Consider the following 6,000-nt stretch of genomic DNA (forward strand, 5'->3'; position numbering starts at 1 on the left):
GTAAATTTGGAATTATTTCCAAATAAAAGAATAAGACTGTAGGTGATGGAATTTAAATAAATGAACATATATAGAATAACTAAGCTATGCCACTTATGGAAGGACAGATATGACATAATATTTCTGCAATTATATGATTAGTTTAAAATCCAAGCATAAGGCATAGCTATAAAGTCCTTCTTCCCAAAAAAGCTACTTCAAGGCCTACAACAAATGTTCTATGTTATATTATTGGCCCTCCTTTTCCTCATTTATAACAGAGTATTTTGGGGCTGGAGAATTAGCCTTCTTAGATAATTTAACGTTTCTTGTAGCACTAAAAATCAATGATTACATTTTGAATGTTTTTAGATCTAACCGATTTGCAACTTTAAGTAAGCTTCTTCCAGACTTTCTGTGTTTCCTGTACTTATTTTAAAATAGTTTCCCACAAGTTGGAAATTTTTTTATGTATAGAAATTGTTGTGCTCAGCTGGTCAATGTAATGGGGTGTCTTAGCCTGTTTTGTGCTGCTATAACAGAATACCTCAGACTGAGTAATTTATAAGCATGGAAATGTTTTCTTATGGTTGTGGAGGCTGAGAAGTCCAAGATCAAGTGGCCAGCCTCTGGTGAGGGCTTTCTTGCTCCTCATCACAGGGCAGAAGGAGGCAAAAGGGATTAACGCTCTCCTTAAGCCCTTTTTATAGTGCTGTTCATCGGTTCCTGAAGGCAAAGCCATCAGGACCTAAACATCTCCCTAGGCTCTACCTTCCAACACTGTTGAGATGGGGATTAAGTTTCAAACACATGAGTTTTGGATGGCACATTCAGACTACAGCTTGAGGGAAGTATCAGTTTGTCTAACGGTGAGTGCTTATAAAGTAGTCTGTAAGCTACTTTGGTTTTGCTCATGTTTTCTGCACTATTCCTTGGAAGTGGACAGAATGAACACTCCATTTATCTGAAGGTCTCTCTTCTTCTCAGAATGAGAAGAACCTAAAAACGCCCTTCCAAGAGAAGGGAAAATGAAAAGGTCTGACTATGTGAAGCAGCTCTCACACTAAAGCTAAGGTCATCCACATGGCAGAAGTGCTGAAGCCTTGCAGAGGGCATTTTTGTTCTTAAAGAACTCCTTAAGGTCTTAGGGGGTCATTGTGGAAGCAGTAGTACAGGGATGAGGAAGCAAGGCCACTGACGGCCAAGTGGACACCTCGCGTGGAACAAATTGGGGAAGCATCCTCAGAGAATTGCACTACATTTCCTAGGCTCACATGACAAATTTATTACCCTTACCATAGCTTAGATGAAATTTGCCCCATAATTTGATCAGTTATAACTTTGATATGGGTAGAGGTGGCCAGAGGAAAAGAAAAGAGTACTCTAGTGCTCGCAAAGACTAATTGCCCAGTGTAGAGTAATAGGGGGGTTTCAGGCTCCTACATCAATCTCTCATGAGTCTTCATCGAAGCTCCTTTGACACTGATCTGCTCAGATTAAGTTGGTGACATGGAGTTTCCAGATGTGCAGGATAGGTGACAGATTGTAAACTGCACCCATACCACCAAAGAGGTGCCCAGCTAAGAGGGCTGGCATGAAGCAGCATCTGCCCCTTTACACCAATGACCCGTAATCCTCAGCAAAGTCTAACTTTTTTCAGGTCCTTCTGCAGAAGGCGGGCAATTACATATGCACTGGAAGTGTGGGACTACACATCCTCTCGCCCCACATGGCCAACTCTTCTCCTTTAGCTCCTTAACCCAGGATAGCCTCTTCTAGCTGTTCCTCCTGCCTCTGATTTCACCTCCTTCTGATCCACTCATCAACTTTCCAACTCAAACATGTAGGACACCATTTTATCTCTTTCATAAAGCCCTTCAGGATGCAGGCTCAACCCTTCAGCATAGGCTGAAGGCTCTTAATTGTCTGTTCACCCTCCATCCCGGCACTGGCACCCAAACCACCCTGATGCTCAGCATTCCAACCATCCCACTCACTCCCACCTCTGGGGTTGCACACCTGCCTCCACTGTGGAGCTCCTCCAAGGTCTGCAAACCCATCTCGGATGCAGCTCCCCCTGTGGTCCTCTCTCCCACCTCTCTGGTGACCTGGGCTCCAGGAACTCATGCACTGGCTGCCTTCATCAGCGCCCTTGTCAGCACCTTGACACCTTGATAGTGTGCCTGCCCCTCTCCTCCGCTGGATTAGGACAGCGTTGAGGGGAAATCCCAGGACTTCATTCTGGAGCCCTAGAGCTCAGCAGTTATCAAATGACTCAAATGTTTGACACCTTATTTGGGTACTCCAAAGCTCCAGAAACAGATATTTATTTGCTGATGAGAAGGGATGTGAATGCATTGAAACAGGAAGGATGGGAAGGAGCAGGCGGCTTTGAGAACACAGGTAAGCCTGAAGGTCCCCTTTACCTCAGTGGTGGCCAAGGGCTAGGTGGGCATGCCCCTTGGTGCCCATGGGAGGCTTAAGGCAGAAAAGAAAAGAAGACTAATGGAGAGAAAAGAAAGAAAAAGGGGAAGGCAAAGAAAGGATTGAAGAAGAAAGTGAGGAAGGTAGAGAGATTGCATTTCTCAGGAATCACCAGAGATGTGATAGTGTGGAAGATACACACACACACACACACACACACACACATGCACACACATTTAATGTGGGAGATCACTATGGCAGAGAAATGGCCTTTGCCAACCTCAAAGCTCACTTTCTTCTGTGTTCTAAGAGATGAATCAGGCAACTCCTGAATGTGTGTGAGAGGTAAAGAAAGTTTGATGAGGTTAGGTAGTTTTTATGCAATTGTAAGCAAAGGCAAAATTCCTGCCATTAGGAAGCTGACATTTTACTGGGAAAATAGACTAAACAAGGCAGATAAGTCAACCACAAGCAATGCATGGAGGAAGTAAAGCAAAGAAGGGCAGGAATAAGTGCGGGGAGAGGTGGTGTAGCAGTATGTGGTGGGGTGGACTCTGGAGGCTTCTTGAAGAGGTGCAAGAGGAAAAAATGTGAAAGAGGAAGAGAATGTGCCTTGCAGATATTCAGGACATTGGGCAGAGGAGTTTCTGGAGAGGAATCAGCAGCTGCAAAGGCTCTGAGTTGGGAGGGTGCCTGGTGGGTTCTAGGAAGGCCCATGTGGCTGAGAATAGAGTGAAGGAGGCGTGGGCAGAGTGAGAGCTGAGGGAGGTGGTGACAGCTATAACCTAGACATGATGGATGTGGGCTTTCCATTCACCAAGGTGGAAAAACTGTAGGAAGAGCAGGTTTATGATGGGGGTAAAATCAAGAGCCCAGGGATACCCTTGTTAGGTTTCAGATACATTCGAGATGCCCCAGTGGAGCTGGTAGTTAGACACATGAATCTAGAGTTTAGGGGAAGGGTCTAGGCTAAATATATAAGTGCAAGCGTCATTAGTATTCAGATTTAAACCCACAAGGCTGAGCAAGATCACCAAGGGAGCAGGGAGTGATGGAAAATAAAAAGTCCACGGATGAGCCTTGGGACACTGCAACATGAAGACAGTGGGAGATGAGGAATTCAGCAAATGTGACTAAGAGGGAATGTCCAGAAAGGTGGGACACAAATCAGCAGAGTGGAGCATCTGGAAAGCCAAGTGAAGGCTGTGTTCTAAGGAGGCGGAAATGAGGAATTCTGTCCACTGCAGTGGGTAAGTCATCTTAGATGTCTAAGAATGGACTCTTGGATAGAGAGTTTTGGGTTGAATGGTGACCTCGGTAAAAGTGAGATATTGCAGGCAGCAGAAGTAGAACTCTTAAGAAAGTGTTTTGGAACGATTCAAGACCCAGAGAGAGGAGAGAGACCAGAGCCACCATCTAGACAGCTGCAGTCTGTTGTGAAGGGAAACAGAGAACCTGGGTGGAGATGGAGGGAGAAGGTAGAGAGTCGAGAAAGTTCTTATTTATTTTTCCATGGGGAAATGACATTATGTGTGTGTGTGTGTGTGTGTGTAATGGGAAGGACCCAGGAGACGATTTAGGGGGGAGTGCCAACGCAGTTGTGCGGGCTTCCCTCTCATGGCACAAGGGGTTGGGATCTAGTGCCCCAGTGACCTTTTCTGGGGTATGAGCACTAGGGGAGAAAGCCAAGACAGTGGCATCTTCTTGCAACCTTCTCAGACAGGTTGAACCACCAGGGGCTCTGCGCAGGTGTCACCACACTCCTAGGCTTCCGTTGTCACTTGGCCTGAAGCCCAGGTCTTGGGGTAGCAAACGTCCTTAGGTTCACTTCAGCCACATCTGTGCCGTCAGTCCATGGAAGCTTTTGGGTGCATTTATGAAGCTGCGCCCTGTGCCTGGTGCCTCAGAACTCAGTCCTTTAAGTTCCTCCCACCTAGGGTCGGGAACCGGCTTTACCATTCGGCCACTCCTGCAGCAACTCTTTCTGGCGAGTGCAAGCCCACGGATCCCCGCGAGCCGGTTTCGGGTGGGGAATCCGCGCAGCAGTTCCCTGCATGCATCCTCCCGCCGTGCCCTCCTTCCCTGCGCAGTGCATCCCTGGGTGCTCAGGAAGGGAGTGCGCGCGGTCCTTGGCCGCCAGCGGTGCTCAGGAAGACGCTACAGGCTTGGCTTCAGCCACGCGTTGCGCCACGTGGGCGATCCCCTCTCTGTTGTTACCCTCTGTGCTGCGGGATGGCCCTGGTCTCGGTCTCTATCTGGACCTCTGCATGGTGCGGAGACAGAGCGCAGTTCCCTACGTTTTGCGTCCCAACTTCTCGGGGGCAGAAAAGAACCCTGGTGTGTGTTGGGGAGAAGGGGGAGAGCAGGCCTTTGGCCTCTTAAGGGTAGTTTGGGGTCCCCCACAACTGCGCCGAGGCGAGGGCGCCTGTCCCCAGTCGGGAGGAGCGCCCCTAGCGCCGGCGACGTCTCTGCGGACCTGGTGGTCCCAGCGCGCGGGCATCCATCCATTCATTGCGACTCCAGGAGCGGCGGCCCTAGGACTCCAACCGAAATCTATGAATGGGAAGAGGAAAGAGAACCAATGTCTGTTCGCGCTCCTTGCTTCCCCGCATCCCAGCCTCCCTCCTGGCAGAGCGAGCCCGACGCGTAGTGACAAGGGGCGGGGGTCGGATGGGGGGTACTACGGGGGCGTGCAATAGTGGGAGAGAGTCTGGCTGGAGGCTGCACTATTTATATACTCTGGTGCTCCAGGACAAAGAGGGCAGATTCGAGTCACCCCCCTCCCCCAGTCCCAGCACCTCCCCGGTCCGGCCCCCTCCTCTGGAGGCTTTGATTTCGTGACCACCCCCCCGGGGGGGCGGGCTGGCAGGTGCGGGGGTGGGAACCGTCTCCCCGGGAGCAGCCTTGCCAAAGGTCCGGCTGCTGACGTCCGAGCGCCCGCTCCTGTCAATGAACGGCAGCGGCAGCCTGGGGACTGTTCTGGCAACGAGGCTACAGACGTCATCGCCTCCTGTTGGACGCGGGGGGGTGTCCGAGCAGCATCTCCGGCTTAAAGGGAAACTCTCTAAGTTCTGGGCAGCCGGGAGAGTCGTTCTTGAGAGCATATGCACCCCCAAATGTCAAGTGCACGCGGACACACACACACACAGACACACGCACGCATACATGAGCACTCATGTTCTAGAGAGAGAGGTCTGAGTCCGAAGTTGCCGCTGCTGGGAGCTTGAGCTGAGATGGACTGGTCTTCATGGGCGCCCAAGGCACTGGGTGCAACTTTCCCCGAGACCCCCAGATGGAAAGGAGGGAAGAAGGAACCCTACACACTCGCCTTTTGCGAGAAGATCGGCGCGCGCCCCAGAGTGCCCCAAGCCTTTGGAATCTGCCTGCTGAGCGGAGCGCGCGAGCCTGGACAGGTCCCGAACTTGGCCGGCGGGCTTTCTTGGCAACTTGCTTTGCGCAGTTCTCCATGGAACCCAGGACCCACTATGCTCCCGAAGCCTTGCCTTTTTTTTTTGTTTGTTTTTCTTTCTCTCTTTCTTTTTAAATTTATGAACTCGAAATGAAGCGGAAAGCAGATATACGCGTCAGCATACTTTG

General features: G+C 50.2%; 1 pseudogene; it reads right to left on the reverse strand.

Annotated features, from left to right (window-relative positions):
* Window positions 1–4,696: 4,696 nt before the first annotated feature.
* Window positions 4,697–5,407, reverse strand: LOC105506713 (annotated as a pseudogene).
* Between the last annotated feature and the right edge of the window lie 593 nt (window positions 5,408–6,000).

Source organism: Colobus angolensis, unplaced genomic scaffold (genome assembly GCF_000951035.1).
Source record: "Colobus angolensis palliatus isolate OR3802 unplaced genomic scaffold, Cang.pa_1.0 Scaffold14, whole genome shotgun sequence".
Classification (NCBI taxonomy): domain Eukaryota; kingdom Metazoa; phylum Chordata; class Mammalia; order Primates; family Cercopithecidae; genus Colobus; species Colobus angolensis.